The sequence below is a fragment of the Alosa sapidissima genome, chromosome 4 (genome assembly GCF_018492685.1).
Source record: "Alosa sapidissima isolate fAloSap1 chromosome 4, fAloSap1.pri, whole genome shotgun sequence".
Lineage (NCBI taxonomy): Eukaryota > Metazoa > Chordata > Actinopteri > Clupeiformes > Clupeidae > Alosa > Alosa sapidissima.
In genome coordinates, this window is record NC_055960.1 from 2,731,156 (window position 1) to 2,749,977 (window position 18,822).

Consider the following 18,822-nt stretch of genomic DNA (forward strand, 5'->3'; position numbering starts at 1 on the left):
AGTCTTCTCTTCATTCTGCTCAATATTTGGCTCCATCTCATCTCCTAGTAATTTAGTTTGATTGGCCTGTCCTGTTCACTTGCAGTAAAGTTCTAATAAAATAAATAATTATGATTGCCACAGCACATTTAGGTCACATAGATATGTAAACGTTGTGCATTAACCTAGCCCATAACCACTTATTTCAGCTGTAGCACCACCTAATGGAAGACATACATGCAAAAATTGGAATCTTCATTCAATATCTTGTAACAAGGTGGGAACATTATACCCAGGGGGCAAAACACCCGTTTTTTAGGAAATCAGACATGGGCTGCTGTAAAAGGTTGTCATATAAAAATGAAATCTATGATGTCTGAAGATCACAACCTGGGTGGACAACCCGGTCAACAAGCTGCTGGAAACTTGTAGGATGTGTTCAAAGTATGCATGTGCCCCCGCAAAAAAATGCGCTTTTGAAGCTCTTTGCAGTTCCCTATCAGGCAGCTAGCAGCTGCGATCAAATGCCATCATCCATAACTGCTTTATCTCTGCTATATCATTTTAGTTGTGAAATCAACAGCCCTACCAACACAACGGGAATACAGCTTTCAAATGATATCTTGATTGTACAAGCAGTATGAAATAAAGTTGTGATCATGTAACGTTACATTGAAAGACTTTGAACTTCTGTTGCTAATTATCCATGTTTCTCCACTAGCACTAGTTCTAGCTTAGCCTGCTGCAAAGAAAATAGTTTTGATTGATCAAATAGTTTTACGTATACTACTTACCGAAAAGGTGATCTTGTAAAACAGTCCATGAATAAGATATCAGTCGGTTCTGTCTTTGTATCCTTGCACTTTTACTGTGCACAAACTTAGTCCACAAACACATCAAAAACACAATGTCTCCTTCTGCAGTGGTGCACGATTATGTTAACGCTACTTCCTGTATTGTTGGAAATCCCATGTAGGCTAACATAGGCTAGGCTAGGCTACTTGGATTTTCATGTCACCACTAGAAGGCAATAAATAACCACTTATTGCTGCTGTGGACTGCAAAGACATTGGCAGTGATAAAATATCGAGAAGCTGGCGAAATCAAGGTGGAGAAATGTCATGGTAGGTGCTTTTCAGTTTTCATTATAAAACAATCTTACAACCCCAAAACAGAAAAAGTTGGTACGTTGTGTAAAATGTGAATAAAAACAGAATGTAAGAATCTGCAAATCTTTTAAACTCATATTTACTTGCAAAAAGGACACAGACAGCATATCAAATGTTCAAAATGCCAAATTTGACTAGGCCTATTTCATGGGAAATATATGTTAATTTTGAATTTGATACCAGCAACATGTTTCAAAAAAAGTTGGGACAGGGATAACAAAATGCTGGAAAAGGTGTGTAATGATAAAGAAAACAAAAGGAGGAATGTTTCACAACTAATTAGGGTAAGTGGCAACATGATTGGGTATGAAAAAGAGCATCCCAGAGTGGCAGGGTCTCTTAGAAGTAAAGATGTAGGGGGGCAATTCCATGCAAAGGTCATCCTTACCATGGAAAAAAAAAAGTTGTGCAAACGCAAATAGAACTGTTGTTAAAATCTTAATTTAGGTCTATATTTTATTGTTTAAAAAACTGATCTGATTGAATTTGATGGAGAATGACACTCTTTTTACATCATAAATATGGTAACCCAAGGTTCAAACAAATTGTGTCATTTGACAAATTCCAGATTGACAAGGGAATGGTAGAGCAATGTCTATGCTCAGCTTGCCTTTAAGAGCACAACTCCTTACATTTGTAAGGCTTTTGTTTTTAAGTCAGCAAGTTCCATGGCCATGTCACATCCATAACGTTTTATAGGAAAAGTGTATGCTACACATACAGTGTTGATGCGACAATGTCCATAGTGTCTGTGCAAAGCTGATTTATATCAATGTAAAGTATGATGACCAAATTGTGCCCCTTTCTTACTTTTAAAACCTTTAATGGTGCGTTATGGATGTGACGTTATTGATGTTACATAATGTGAATTTACAAGACTGGGGACTTTATTATACCTTTATTAAAACGTCTGTTCTGGTGGCATGTCAGTTTCAACGCATTTCAACTTAGTGTTTACAATTGACATTTCAAAGATTATTAGGATGATCAAAACCTCAGGGAGGCCTTGCCTAACCATTAGCAAAACAAACATAATATTAAATTACCTCCAGTGATTAGCCTAGCCATAGCCTATTGTCAAGGGGCCTAATAACGAAAATCTGAACGATTATCTTCCTGTAACTGTCATACTGTTGTTGTACACGTCTGCTTAACACAGTTTAATTTTAAATGTGACACGATATGACAGCATAAGTGTCAGGTCCTCTGTAGCTAATACCCACAGAGTAACATGAGTAAGGGCAGCAATAAACTAGATGTACCACATAGCGGTACAAAATATGACCGCCTCTCAGTCCTGCATATTCTGGAGGCAACACTCACCTCCACCATCACAGGCTATCGTACCCCCACCATCACTGGATATTGCACCCCTCCCCCACACGGCGATCACAAACAATGAGGTGACAACGACTTCAGTCAACAGCAATCAGACACACAGATCCCAGATGCACCCCTCCCCCTCCCCACACCCCCCATCATCACATCACAGCAGATCAAGTAAGAGTTCAACTAAAGAAACTTTAGCCCAACCCAAGAAGGCAGTACAGAATACTAGACATTACAATACAAATAACAGATCTTGCATAAATATGCAAACTATGTAGGCCTACTGTACATATATAGAAACAGAAACTTTCAGAAACAGAAACTTTCATAGAGGCCACAAACAACTGCCACCACTGTCCATCGACGGAGATGCTGTGGAGAGAGTGAGCAGCACAAAATTTCTGGGGGTTCACATCAGCGACGACCTCTCCTGGACCACCAACACAGCATCACTGGCGAAGAAAGCCCAGCAGCGCCTCTACTTCTTGCGCAAATTGAAGAAGGCAAGTGCCACGCCTCCCGTCATGACTACATTCTACAGAGGGACCATCGAGAACATCGTCTCCAGCAGCATCACAGTGTGGGGCGGAAGCTGCACAGATCAGAACAGGAAGACCCTCCAGCGCACTGTTAACACAGCTAAGAGGATCATTGGAGCACCACTCCCCTCCCTGCAGGACATTTACACCACCTGCCTCACCCGCAAAGCACTAATGATTGTCAAGGATACAACCCACCCTGCACACGAACTGTTCAGCCTCCTGCCCTCTGGAAAACGGTACAGGAGCCTCCGCTCCCGCACCACCAGACTGGCAAGCAGCTTCATCCACCAAGCAATCAGGATGCTGAAAACTCTACCCACTCTCCCATCACTGACAGCCCCCCCCCCCCACCCACCAGCCAGCCAGGAACCTAAGAAACTAGGATCCTGTCTACCCTAACCCCCCCCCCCCCCCCCCCCCCCCCAACACCGCCCTGTGGAACTGCACTGTGACTGCGCAGCCTAACGTGTTGCTGCTTCACATCAAGCCTGATATACTTGAAATTACTGCATACTGCATATCAATGTAAATATACAGGTCACACAAGCACAAGTTTAAACTTCATGTAACTGTTAAGACTATATAAATATACAACACAACTACCTCTATTTTTTTTTATATATATATGTCCTATATTTCTATTTTGATACATACATGTTCTATATTTCAGTCTTGCACTTTAATTTAATGTTTATTGTCTATGGCTATGTCTATAGTATGTCTATGTCTGTATTTAAAGTATGTCTATGTCTGCATGGGAAAGTAAGAAACGAAATTTCAATTCTTTGTATGACCAGTGCATGTAAAGAAATTGACAATAAAAGCCGACTTGACTTGACTTGAAACAGAGCTGTACTACAATTCACATCAGTTAACAGACTGATAACAGTATCAGTATCAGTAGTTAACAGTAAACAGTAAACCTTTGTTGGATCTTGTTTGACTTGATAGGCAATTATAGGCTTGAAATTGAATTCCCTCTAAATGGGTCTGAAGTCTGATTAGTGAAATGATCAAAATATTATTTCATCTGTAAAAGTTAACTTCACATGGTATTTTGTTTATTTTAACAACAATAAAGGGAAAAGAATGCTACCGAATACAATGGAATGTTCTTTAAATATTTATATATATATTCTTTTTAGCATGATTGGGTGATTCCGGGGAGTTAAAGCAGAATTTGAGGTAGCATTGTTTTGACCCTACAGTAATTGCACGTTTCCAGCAGCTTGTTGACCGGGTTGTCCACCCAGGTTGTGATCCTCAGACATCATAGATTTCATTTTTATATGACAACCTTTTACAGCAGCCCATGTCTGCTAAACCCCCTTTGCCCCCTGGGTATTACAGTATCTCAAGAACCACTTAAGCTACAGTTTTGAAATTTGGGAAGCTGACACTTTGTCACATGGTCTCCTGAAGTTTCATTTGGCTCACTCAACAAAATGGCTGTCAACAGCCAATCAGAATTTATCAGCTAACACAATTTTATGGCAATGTCATGTGATGTAAAAGTTGAATCTGACATGTTACTTCGATATTACATTCTTTAGATGTACACCACATTTTATGATATTATGTCAATAGAGGATGTTGCAATTGACATATTTCACTATCTCAAGACATACAGTGCATGCTGAATCATGCTGACATGCTGAATCACTTCTTTTCATGCACTTTTCGTGCAATTCTGTCCATAGGGGGCACTGCAACTGATACATTTCTCTGATCCCTATGATCACTTCTTCTGGATGTCTCTCGGGGTCCAAGTCCAGGCTAATGCAGGGCTGAGCAATGCGGTCAACCAACACAACGCAAGTTACATTATTGCCATGACTGCCTCCCGACACCAGTCATGCTAATGAGAGATCTCTGTTCACTCACATACTGCTCTGGTACTGAAAATCTGAGCAGGGACGTGCACAGGGGGGTTGCTCAGGTTGCCCGGGCAACTGCCCATATGCCCTTCTCAAGTCACATTGCCCTTCCGAGGGGAAAGGTACAGTGGATGCAGAATTTCACGTAGGCCTAGATAAAAAAAACCGCAAAGCCTCACTCACTTCCATTCGGGCACCGAAAGTGAAAGTCAGTAGGGGAAGGGCAAACTCTGTTTACGTGGCTGTAGCGCTGCACGCGATCGGTGTTACATGGTAACTGGCACCCATGTTAACTGGCTGCGTTGGTGACGTTTCACGAGTGATGACGTTTCTTTGACAGATGTGGCCGCTTGCAGATTTGTCACTTTCTGATGGAAACTGGAGACGAACAAATACAAATATGCATGACATATTTAAATGTCAAAATTGTCTGTAGTACGCTACATGCACTGGACCATGAATATGCCACCAAGAGATAGCTTGCAGACAAGCAGCCCGTTATCACATAGCCTAGGCTAGGCCTACTATTTTTTTGGTAGGCATTAGGCAAACTAAGCTAGGCTACATGTCTGCTGATAGTTAGTTTCTCACATTTAGTTTTAGCAAGAAGAATGAATGATGGATGGACCGTAACGGTTAAATGCCTAAATCCTATCACTATTTTGGATAGGCTATTGTTTGAAGCCAAGATGCCCACTGAAAAGAGGCGGATTCAGGAGAGGGAGAGACAATTCAGGTAGGCAGCCAGCAGGTTGAGACAGAGACTTTGCACTCAGTAGTTAAGGTGATTGAGTGCTGTATTTCAGTGTTTTACTTCTTTGTGTATATATATTAATAAAGACCCTGTTATTCTCAGTCCTTCATATAGGCCTACATGGATTTCTATCAGGGTCGGACTGGGAACAAAATTCGGCCCTGGCAATTTTCTCCTGGACCGGCCCACCACTGGACCTACGACCCGCGTTTTTTTACCCCCCCCCCGATTCCCCCCATAAATAACAAACACCCTGTAGCAAACTGCTGTAGCAACACTTCATAAACTGAACCCAAACATTAAAGGTCACATTCACAGAGAAACCGTTTAATACTTGTTACTTTCGAAATACTATAGCTCACTCCAAGTTGCATATGCATGCTGCACGTGAAAATGATCTTCTACCCCCATTGCCCGCATTAGCCCATGAAAGAAAATACACGGAAAAACAAGCGAATCAGAAAGAGCCCTTCCCAATGACGCCGAAGGGAAACTGACTATTCATGGCCTTGCCCACCTTGGCTTGTGACCGCCTACAGGAAGACTGGAAGATTTTGCGGCTAGGGGATTGTGTCTCTGCAGCTAGTAGGAGCTAACAGCAAGTTGCCAATATGGCGGAAAAAAAAATCGTGCCTGTTTTATTTCTGGCAATAACACATCAATGAGTTGAGGAAGAAATGGTTCGGATTTATCGTTGGAACACCACCACCGAAGTAGTGCAACATTAGTTCTGTGTTCCAATCATTTTGACCACACTCACTGCCTTAGAAAGTGGTTTTGCATCGATGTTCTGAAAACCTGGTTCTGTACCGTCATGACGATCGACCACCAGCTCACAGGCTGTAAGTACAAACAAACTTTTCCACCTAACGTCTGTTACAAAATAGCATGTTCATATTCTTCACGTTAGAATGCATGAAAAGGGTACAAGCTAGGCTTAGGCTAGCCAGGAAGCTACACCAGGCACGTAACTGAAGTGTTCTGTTCGCGACGTGTAAAATCAGAGAATGCCTAATAGGAAGGGCTCTGGTAAAATCCATTAGAGGAATGGTCTATTTTCCCGAACGTAGCCTACAGGCCACTAACACGCCAGGTGTAGCTACTTCCATTGATTAGGCCTATTGGAAGCTAATTGTTGCAGTACATAACGCGAACGGAATGCTTCAGTTACGTGCCTGGTGTAGCTACACTCATAAGAAACTGACCACACTACCCAGAGATTTAGCTTGTTGAACCTATAATCTTCTAACCTAAGTGTTAAACCACAAATAATAATATTAGCAACAATATTTTATGCTCAACTAAGTACGGGTATTGTTCTAGTCTAAACAGGGAAAATCAAAAACACAATACCCCTGCACTATTAGGCTAAGTTGCTATCACTAGAGCTCAGGTACACTTCAGTCTAATTTATGTCTTGCCATTATTACATTGACATACAATGATGTTTTGTTTGATTACTTGCTGTTTACTTAGTGTTTTGTATGTCTTCCAGAGCACATCCTCATGTCAGGCTACACAGCTTTCTAGCCTACATTAGGTCATCACGTTAGAAGCAAAGGTTTGTGATCTAACTTTTATTGTTGTGCTAGTTAGTTTCTAGAAGTCTTTTTCTAGTAGGCTAATACAGGTTCTTATGTGCTCGTCAATGTTTTGGAAAGTCAATTCATGGGTTTCTTCAGGTCACTTTCCACAGGTGTATAAAATCAAGCACCTCGATTATGAATGCAGACTGCATGGTGCTTGATTAATACACCTGTGTAAATGGACCTGATGAAACCCATGAATTGCATAACAGATAGAATTGATATTACCGAATGTCTTCTTGTGGGTGTGCTACTTAGTACATCATACACCTTACCACAGTCACTAAAATATTTTTGTTTCCATTGTGCCAGTACAGTTTTGTGAGATAGTGAATGTCCTGTGTACTATTAGTATCTTGTAACTTGACAGTAATACACATTTATTTACTTTAGGTACCCAAACAGAATACTTCATGAAAAGTATGAGTATTGATACAAGCACTTCGGATACACCATGGGCATGGGGGCCTGCTACCTCTACTGCCATCAAGCCTGTTCATCTAAGGCCAGCTAGAAGACCTCGGGTTGATCAAGAGGAGGAGGAGGATGAAAGCGACATCTCCACAATAACACCTGATGGCTCCACCTATGGCCCAGCGCAATCAAAGAGCAATGTAATAAAATCATCACAGCCAACGAATGTGTTTTGTGTGTTGTCCCTTCAGATCCCCAGGACAATACAAGCCGAAACAACAACTCAGACCTTTTTCCCTAAATAATCCCAGCACCATCTTACAAAGGATCTGTAGGCCAGATGTCTGCATCATCTGGCAAAAAGAGGACATTGTTAATTCTGTGCATAGTTTGGATGTTCTTGTTTTGTGTTTGCATTATTTTAATAGACTGCAATATTACTATTTGTCAGTGTTTCACGGACCACCTAGCAAGAAAAAAAAAAAAAAACAGTAGACCTACTTCAACAGTATATTTATTACACAATAGGCCTTCTTACTGAACCACCTTGCTTATTGTCTTTGCACCTTGCTTATGGTGTCAGAGGATTCATATGATTTAAACTGGCATAGGTTACATCAGTGTTGCAGAACTGTTTGGATTTACATACAAGTTGGTTCAATATTGCAAATAACTCATCTATTATATTTTACCACATCTACTTGTGGAACACTTGAGATAGCTTGCGGACCACACTTTGATTACCACTGCTGTATGTAAATATAATAAAGTTGTTTATAGAAAATTGACCTGTTTTGTATATTTGTTTTAGGAGTTTAATCAGTTTTTGTCCCTTTTAAGCTAAAGGTTTATCTTACCTTTCATATCTTCTGTCTCACAGAGGGCCATAGTCGTCATAGTCGAATGTTTAGTGCATTTTGAAGGGAGTACATTATGCTAAGGCAGACTGGTTCTAATCCTGGGTACAGGGTCAGGGGTACTGGTGTTGCCCATTTTTCTAACCACATGAGCAATCCCCTTATGAAAAAGTAGTATAGGAATCTTATAGTATTTGGGACAAAATATTATAGTAATCTTATAGGAATAATTGGGACATACTGTAGAAGTACTACTAATAACTCTATAATATCCTGTAACCGCTATAGTTTTTCTATAGTAGTCTTATAGTACCTATAGTATGTCCAAATACTATAGTATTCCTATAAGATTACTGTAATATTTAGTCCCAAAATACTATAAGATTCCTATAGTAGGCTACTTTTTCTGTCATACGTGACAGAAAACAACTTGAGTAGGCTAACCTCTGCCAATGTCAGGCTATCAAAGCCATAGTTCTCATTACCGGAGAAGTCTTGCAGCACACATTCTCTGCTTCTGTAGGCATTCTGGTACAATTCCAGCAAAATATAGCTCGGTAGGCGTGTTTGCATTTAGATCTATATATATATTGGGCTATGACCAAGTGGTCTTTCAATGATAGTATCATGGAATTCAAACCATAACTATCTAGCTATTCCGATAGCATTAGGCTAGGTCAGTGGCTGAACTGCATTTAGGGTGCTTATAACCTGTGTTGTGAAGTAAAATATCTACTAGGAAGATTGCAAAGACTTTTGACTGTGTAAAGAAATAGGTCTTTATTTTAAAACGTTTCCAAATTTTAAGCTGACAGGCAATTGTTACCATTCTATTAAACCAACGTTCACCGACAAACGATCAGGAAGCGGTTCTTCTTCCTACTCGAATACTAGGATCAAACACATGAAGTTGTATCTCCGAAGGCATTTTGTGCAACAGTTTTGACTCGAGTTTTAGCCAGGTTTTAGCACTGTAAAGTTGAATATGGAGCATAGCACAGGCAGAATCGGATGAGGACGCACTGGAGGAAGCGTCACAGTACTGTTAGCCAATCAGAGGCGATGTCATTAGCATGTCATTAATATTCATGACTAGAGGCGAAATCCAGTCGTTCCTCCCCGCCCACCTTCCCCACCAAACTAGAACAGCATGAAACAGACGCAGGACAGCATTTTTTTCACCAGAACCGGCTCACAGGGCATTCATCAATACTACAGACCACTGCAACATTAATGAAAAAACGATGAGATGAGACCTTTAAACATTTATATTTGAGATCTAATCACAATAACACGGGGGTCCGGGGGTGTCTCTCCGGGATTTTTAAAAAAAATTCTGGTTGCTAATCACACCATTTTAAAGTGATTTGAGAGGGACAGGATTCAGGGATAGGCAAGAGAGATTCTGTCTGTCTCACGTCATGTTACCCCATGCATTAAACCACATGTCACTGCTTGACTAAATGAAAAATATAGGCTACTGAACATGGACATTGTCATAGTTGACAGAAATTACGTTTTGTGCCAACATGTTGTAGAAACACAACCACAGCCTTAATTTGGTGCAAATCTCCTTTACTTTGGTTATAGTCCACGATTCACATTAACTGTAGGCTATCACCACAAGTGTATAGCCTACTAAACTTTTTGCCCAAGTTTGTGTGCCGTCATCACGTTTTGCAATATTAGGCTACCTTCGTTACTAACCTACCAGTTGATGGCCTAGTATACTTTTTACCTGCCTTTTTACCTGCATCGACTCGCGAATCGCGATTGATTGTGCATCTAATGTGGAGAGACTTCCACTTTTTTTCTAAGTTTCACTGTCGTTGTGAGCTAAAATGCTAGGCCTACTACAGTATGGGAAAAACTTTGAAGTTCCTTTTGAGTAGGATCAGCTCCAAAAATGAATGGATTTTCTTTAACCTGTGCTATACTTTTCCACCAACTTGTGCGGAAATTGTAGACTACCCATCGTTTTTTTTATGTTGACAGAACCGCACTACAGTAGCCTACATGGTGCAGTAAATGGAAGCTCTCGGTAGCACGTGCAACTAACGTCTATAAAAACAATATATTTATGGAATAAAACTAGACCTCTGGTTGCTGTTTACGGTTAAACTGTGATGATGTGAACACCAGCCAGCGGAGGGCACCTACTAGGCTACCATGCACTCGTAGGCTATTCCCCACAAACCTAGCGGCTGCTTGGACAAATCCACTTGAGGGGTGGGGCAGGGGGGTGCGATCGTAACACACACTGAACCTGTCATGAAGAGGCCAAAATGATTGGCCTGTCACCCACCAAGCCAAATGGATGCAACTGCATTTATAGGCTAGGCCTATGCCTACATGACGGGCCGCAAATAGGCTAAATAACTTTAAAAAAAAAAAAAAAAATCCCGGAGGTCACTGGCCCACATGTGGACCGGCTCACCGGGCATTTGCCCGGTTGTACAGTTTTTCAGGTCAGAGCAACTGCCCCTCAAAATTCCTGTGCACGTCCCTGAATCTGAGCCTCCACTGTTAAAGTTTATTCAGAAGACATGTGATCCGATTTGACTTTAGATTTTGGTATCAATGGCAAGAGTGCACAATAATCTTTCAAATGATATCCTGGTCAAAGTCATATATTGAATTGTTGTCAAGATACAGCTTTCAGAATTATGGCCTGAATAATTTTTCCAATTGAAAAACTGAGAAAACCACGTTTGATGTTACAGGTTACAGGACAGACTGAACGGAACATTATATTTTTCCCACACTTAATGCCCATTTGGCACAAAAATAAACATGATTTAATTTGCAAATCAGATACGGTAAACCCTAGTTAGTCACTTTTCAATAACTATCCTTAAATGCAGATCACTCTATATGTTAATTTTCAACCCTTTCTTTTACATCCAGTTTGCAACCAGTAGATCTTGGATTCTGATATTATCCACATTTTATTAATCCTTTATAACCATTAGGTAAACTTTGCTGCAGCCTTTAGTTACTTCACTTGCTGTTTAGCATCTCTGCAAAACCGTTGGTGGTAGAATAGCTCAACATTTATGAGGATTCATTCAGGGTGTTATTATAAGGAAAGGTTCAGCCAAGTCTTTGGCATAATGGTCTGTTTTGTTGGACTATATAATGTAAGGGTGTGTTCACACCTGGTTCGTTTGGAGCAGTTGAACGTGGAGCGCCCCCCCCCAAAGATAATTTGGGTATGGGAAAGTAGCAATCACACTGTTTTGGAATAAAACAAACAGACTGAGACCCCCTGGAGGAGCTGACCTGGCCCCTAGTCTCGGCTCCTTTCCAGTTGAACTCTAGAGCGGTTTGTTTACAGTGAGAAAGCAATTGGGCCGGTGTTACGGATCGCCTTGTGTGGCATGTTAACTGGGGATAGGAAATTAGCATGTCATTACGAGCAGTTCGTTTTTACATTATTTACTACTTATTATTTATGTGACTCTGAATCGACAAATAGTCAATCATAATACTACACCTACTTCTGGGCAATAAAAAAGTCTGCACAAACATATGGTCTTGACGTGTCCATAATAAAAAGACAAAATCTAACGTTATTTCTATGACTACTTGAAGACCACAGAACCAGTTGCTCCACATATCCAAGTTCTCATGTTAACTTGGGAGAGTGAGTAGCCTGATAAGCAAAGGGGGAGTTGTGTATATATATTTACTAATGTGAGACACTGGGCTATTTGACTCTCGTGTATGAAATTATGAGCAACATTATCCAGGATTAAAAAAAAAGCATTAAACCCGAATAACGTTCTTTAACATAACGTTAGCCTGAAAGGCACTCGTTAGCGATGACCAATCAAATCATCTGGACGGGCTTTATACGATAATGGACAGATGAGCAATGGTGCTTAGTGTGGGTACACGATCTGTGTTGCCTGCACGATCCGACATGCGCATGTGCAGATGATAATCCTGTTTTACGACGATTTACCACATTGCACAGTCTGTTCCATGCTTGCGCACCGAGGGAAGTGTGAAGAAAGCTGAAGGTTTGCAGTGACAGAAAGACCCAGACTTCATTCCAAATGTAACCAAAATGGTGTATGTTCATGTAACATGTAACAACTCCTTTATTATTTTGGATTGGCAACCATGTAAACACCTCGTAAGCTACATTTAAAAACATCACACAAAAATAACAATGCCGCCAAGGTGTAGTACACAGACGTCAATATGCAGTTATGCGCATATCGGATCGTGCAGACAGCACAGATCGCGTACTGACACTTAGTTCTCCATGTCATCTGAGCGCACTTTGATTGATTTTGTTTACAACAGAAAGGCTGTTGCTAGAAAGCTAGACGTTTAGATGTCGATCTTTGCATCTGTGCTTTTGTACTTCCCTTGGGTCTCTGATGCTTCTACAAACACTCCAGGTGTGAAACAAAACCGTGCCTTGAGTTTTTGTGGGTTAATTGAGAGAGGTTGATGTCAGAAACTACAGGTATGCGCTTCTGTGAGCTACTATTGAGACGTTTCAATAGGGGACATTTGAATATAACTACACCCAGAGCCATGCAGGGTGCTGACTTCCCACCCCCATCTGAAAATTCCCACAAACTAGGCTAGGAACTTCCGTAACACTTTACTTGACAGTATCGACATAGGAGTGACATGACACTGTCATGAACACATGACACTGTCATGACATGAGCCCTAACCCTAACCTCTAACCCTAATATACACACACAGACCCACACACACACACACACACACACACATAAACTAATAGCTTTCAACTCTCTATTCTATTCTTGTCTTGCATCTACTTACCTTACCAGTATCTATACTTCACCTCCAACGCTGTATACAATTAATTACCTATACTTACCTTTATACTACACCCAACACTACACCCACAACAGACACCCTCACACTGGCCAACATGCATTCAACACGTCCTAACATTCCTACCCTTAGACAACCACCAGACCCAGCCACTAGACAATGTGCCAAGTTTTACTTCAAACTAATCCAGGTAATACACCACCAACACATAATAGACACCTCCATTTCTACACAAACCCTTCCGGTTGGTATGACTAGACAAGTTAAAAAACTTACTGAGTTCATTAAGCCAGCCCTACCGACACCACACACCAGATCATTGGTACATAACCACACTACTACTTGGATGAATGGCACAATAGATATACTACACAAGCATTACACAGCACAACTACATACACTTACACAACAGTTACAACCATTTAATCAAATTGCTTTTCACATAGCTAGTGGATGGGCCAATAAGAGGTACAGACATAGACTTTCCCCCAACACACTCCACCGAGCTCAACATCATGCTCAGTCCCTACCTTCTGCCACACAACCCACCATGCAACCACCCACATTAGCCCCAACACCTCCAGACCCCTCAGATCTCACACACTTTCCACCACTAACACACACTACACCCAGCCCAGACATACCTGACCCTACACCAACAACACAACTATCACAAACACAACAGTCACCAACACACACTGCAACATCACCACCACACACACAACTTTCACCCATACACACCACTGCCCCAGATAGACAACGGTCACCTATATTGCCCTTAACAGCATCCACTAGAACAACCACTATTCAAGCAGAATTCCATCACAGCCTGAATAGTCATCCAGAATCAAACACTCTCACCACAAACATACACTCTCCTTTCACTCATCCCACAAACAACCATTTAGTCATACACACTTCTGATGACATCTCCATTCTTCCCACAGAGTCGCCTGGGGGGGCTGAAACTGAACTGGAGCGGCCGCAGCCTAAGAGGGTGGTGATGAGCGGGGAAACGAATACAGTCAACCAACTGAATACATCCCTTGCTGAACCCTCAGCCTCCAGGGATGCGGCCCCCCCTCCGACTCTCACACTTACAGACATTGGTACACTCCAACAGACCCCCTCAAACACACACACCAACATCCTATCACCACTAGAAAGAGTAACACCACACGCCCCACACTACAACAATTTACACCCACTTACCACACATACACAAAAAAGAAATTGGATGATTGGACTATCACCCCCAAAAAACCAATCATGTTCCTGGGGTACTCCAACTTAAACAGGATTCCCCCATTCACAAACACAAAAATTCAAATTGATAGCTACCCGGGGGCCACCACTAACCATATGCTACGGCTTCTGGAACGGACCTCCCCCTCCACACATACACATACAATCATCTTTTCCATTGGCATCTGCAATATTGACTTTGACCCAAAGCAAACTACAACTAAACAACTATTGCAGATACATAGACAGGCCACAATTGTCTTTCCTAATGCCACAATTCTCTTTGCCCTTCTCAACCACTCCCCCCATCTCACTTTGACACAAATCCGGAACATCAAACATATCAATGACTACATATCCAAACATTTACCACACATTCCACCCATACCACGTGAAAAGTTTTTCACCACTGATAACATTCACTGGACATCTACCACAGCTAGCTACATCTACAATCACTGGTGCACTCTTCTAAATTTACGGAAAACAACACCTTAACCCAGGCTACCACTCTCAACACACCCAACCTAGACACACTCTCTACTGATTCACTTATACTGAATATTTCCAAGACATTCACACTTACACAACCACAATCCTCTCTGCTAGAAAAAGGTTTATCATTCATCCCACAACCCACCCACAGGAACCAGGAGGAACTTCGAAGGGACATCTACCAGTATCACCGTCGCCTCAAACTAATAGCTCACTTCAAAGATAAAAACAATCATACACCTATTCCCTTCACCTTCCCCTCCACCTGGGAACCACATCCTTCCCAGGTGGACAAAACCATACAACACCTTATTAAAATGGATTTTAAATCAGTCCATCACAATTTGAATCAGAGACCGCATATCACCGCATAACTTGACCATACAGGAAAAACATGCCATTTCACACATAAAGAACAACTCACTCATTATCCTAAAGCCCGCTGACAAAGGATCTAAAATTGTAATATTAGATACACACACATACCTTTTTGAAGCCCATAGACAGTTAAATAACTCCACCTATTACAAACGCATTCCACAGTCCATCCAACCAACAACACAAAAGAAAGTAAGAGAATTAGTCAACACCCTTCACCTAAAACATTATATTACACGTAAACAAAGGGATTTCCTGTATGGTCCAGATCACCCCCGTCCACGCCAGTTCTATCTTCTTCCAAAGATCCATAAACCACCCGACACCTGGACTGTTCCCTTTGAGGTTCCTCCTGGTAGACCAATAGTATCAGATTGTTCAAGCAGTACAACATCTCCATGTACATTGATCACTTCATTAATAACCCCTTGTCCACCCGTCACCCCAGCTATCTTAGAGACACTTATGATTTCATACATAAGATCAGGCCCATGGCAGTTCCTCACAATACTCACCTGTTTACAATAGATGTGGACAGTTTATACACAAACATTGACACAGTCACAGGCCTCATAGCTCTCAAGAACATCTTTTCTACCTACCCGGATCCCTCAAGACCAGACAACATCCTACTACAGCTCATAGAACTCTGTCTTACTCACAATGATTTCGACTTTGACAATAAAATGTACCTCCAGACTCACGGAACTGCCATGGGCCAGAGATTTGCACCATCTTACGCGAACATATACATGAGCGAGTGGGAGCAAGCAGCCCTGACCAAATGTCCATTTCAACCACTTTTTTATTTCCGGTTCTTAGATGATATTATAGGTGCTTGGTCACATCCTCTGCCATTATTCTATGACTTCCTAGACATTCTCAATACACATCACCCTTCAATAAAACTCAAAGCCACTATTCACCCCCACTCAGTGAACTTTCTGGACACCACGGACTTCCTCACTCCTATTTCCCCTTCACAGAAGAGAATTAACACAAAGGTTTACTTTAAACCCACAGATTCACATGCCTTACTCCATAAACATAGTTATCATCCCAAGCATACCTTCAAAGGAATAATCAAATCACAGATTATCAGATTTCATAGAATATGTACTTACCTTGCAGATTTCCATGAAGCCACCTCTGTCCTCTTCTCAGCTCTCCGGTCTCGCAAATATTCCAAACGCTTCCTGCGAAAAATAAAAAATGAAACATTGGCTGGCCTTGCTCCCACTCGCACACACACTGCCTCACACACATCACAAACATCCATTTTGACACTTTCATCACCCAGTTTTTCTCTCTTGACTCACCCAATCTCTACTACTCACTTGTCACCTACTCCCAACCTGTTCCCCCTTCCTAATCTTCTCCCTCCTTCTTCTACCCATACCACCTGTCCTGCCCCCACCTCCAATCCCCACCCCATATCTCATACCCAATCCCCTTCTTCTAGTCCTACTATTGGGCCCCCTAAACCTAACTCTAGTGACACTACCCCATTTGGGCCCCCTAACCCAAACTCTAATCCTAACCTTAACCCCAATCCTAATCCAAACCCTTTTTCTAACCCTCACCCCAATCCTGGACCCCTTAACCCAAACCTGAACCCTAATCCTAACCCCTACCTAAACCCAAACTCTAACCTTAACCCTTACCCTAACCTTAACCCTTACCCTAACCCACCCATGCCCCCTTTGCCTGTACCCTCTCTAGCTACCCCAGCTAAGATCATCCCTATAGTGTCCACCTACTCTACCCATACACTACATCTTCATTCACAACTCAAAAAACACTTCAATAAACTTCAAACACAATACCCTCACTTCTCACAGTACACACCCATTTCTGCCTACAGGAAGAACAGGAATCTTAAAGATCTCCTTGTTCGTTCCACCTTCACTAGAGCACACCCACCTCCCACCCCCAAAGAAGCAGTACATTTCACTACATTCCAATTTATCACTAACATTCATACTCACCTCTCAGCCCCTACAACATCCTTGCACCCGGACAGCTCTAACCTGGTTTATGCTATTACATGTTCACACACACATTGCCATCTCATTTACATTGGTGAAACAGGACAGACACTGCGGACAAGACTCAAGCAACACCTCAACAACATACAGAAAAACACTTCCAATACTCACCTGGTCACACACTTTCAAATACATAACACAACACACCTCACCATTGGCTCCTTGGAGGGGAACCCAGGCTGGACCTCAAAACAGAGAAAAAGGGCAGAAAGAAAATGGATATTAAAATTGAAAACAATTAGTCCCAACGGTTTAAATGAGAAACTAAATGAACAATTGATTTTGGAGTTTTTAATAAAGTGATTTAAATGTATGAGTCCATGGTTTTTTTTTTTACTTGTTTTCTGTTTCCTACTTAATGTCAGGATATAGCACTTTTTTAGTCTTTGGTGTCCTTGTGTATTCTTTATAGTACTGGTATTTATTTCCTTCTTTCTCTATGTGTGTTTTATCTATTTTGAGTGTCTTTTATCACTTTATATACTTGTTCTATTTATATTGCACATTTGCACTTTAGCACTTTTGATGACCACACAATTTTAGCACTTTTTTTACCTGTACTATGGATTTTACCCAGTAGGCACTTTTAGACTATTTTAGAACCCTGATATTAAGTATTTTTAGGCAATTTTTACCTTAATGAACTTTTTTTCAAAATATTAATATTTTAACTAGTTATTACCTATTTATTTCCATTTACATTTTAGATAACTTCCTTAAATATAGTTAATGTAGGATAAGACCATGGAATTTTATAATACATTTTAACATGCTTTTACATATAGGAGAAGCTAAAGGGTATGGTACCAATAGGCCAGTGCACAGAAAGAACATCAGACCACTTTTAAACCTTATTCTTCCCTTACCTAACTCTATCCCTAACCCTAAACCTAACCCTGACCCTAACTTGTTATGACAAAAAACAAATGTCACTTTGTAAAGGAAGCGTTATGTCATAAACGTTTTATGACACGTTCATGACAGTGTCATGTCACTCTTACAGTACTGTCAAGTAAAGTGTAACTGGAACTTCCTGTTGAAGATCTTCCATTTTGGTCCTATCCAACCAGCACCATGCAAAAGAGTATCAACTATTTTTTTTGTAGTACACAAAATATCCAAATGTCTTTTACGCACCTATCATCCGTATTTCAAGTATACAAACAGAAACTCTCCAGGACACGTCTCGTTCTTGTTGTCATATTTAAGCAATATGACACGAGTGGGGTTGGTAAACGATATCCCCGCAGCTGTAATTTGGCCGTAGGTACGAGGCTGAAGGCTAGCCTATGCTGGAAGCGACCCAGGCCAACCGGTAATAGGCA

At 41.2% G+C, this 18,822-nt stretch overlaps 1 long non-coding RNA gene across 1 annotated transcript; it reads right to left on the reverse strand.

Annotated features, from left to right (window-relative positions):
* Nucleotides 1-15,732: 15,732 nt before the first annotated feature.
* On the reverse strand, nucleotides 15,733-18,179 carry LOC121707468. The gene is made up of 3 exons (XR_006031330.1): nucleotides 17,438-18,179; nucleotides 16,574-16,645; nucleotides 15,733-15,801 (listed from the first exon to the last, which is right to left on the reverse strand). It is a non-coding gene; the product is annotated as an uncharacterized LOC121707468 (long non-coding RNA).
* Between the last annotated feature and the right edge of the window lie 643 nt (nucleotides 18,180-18,822).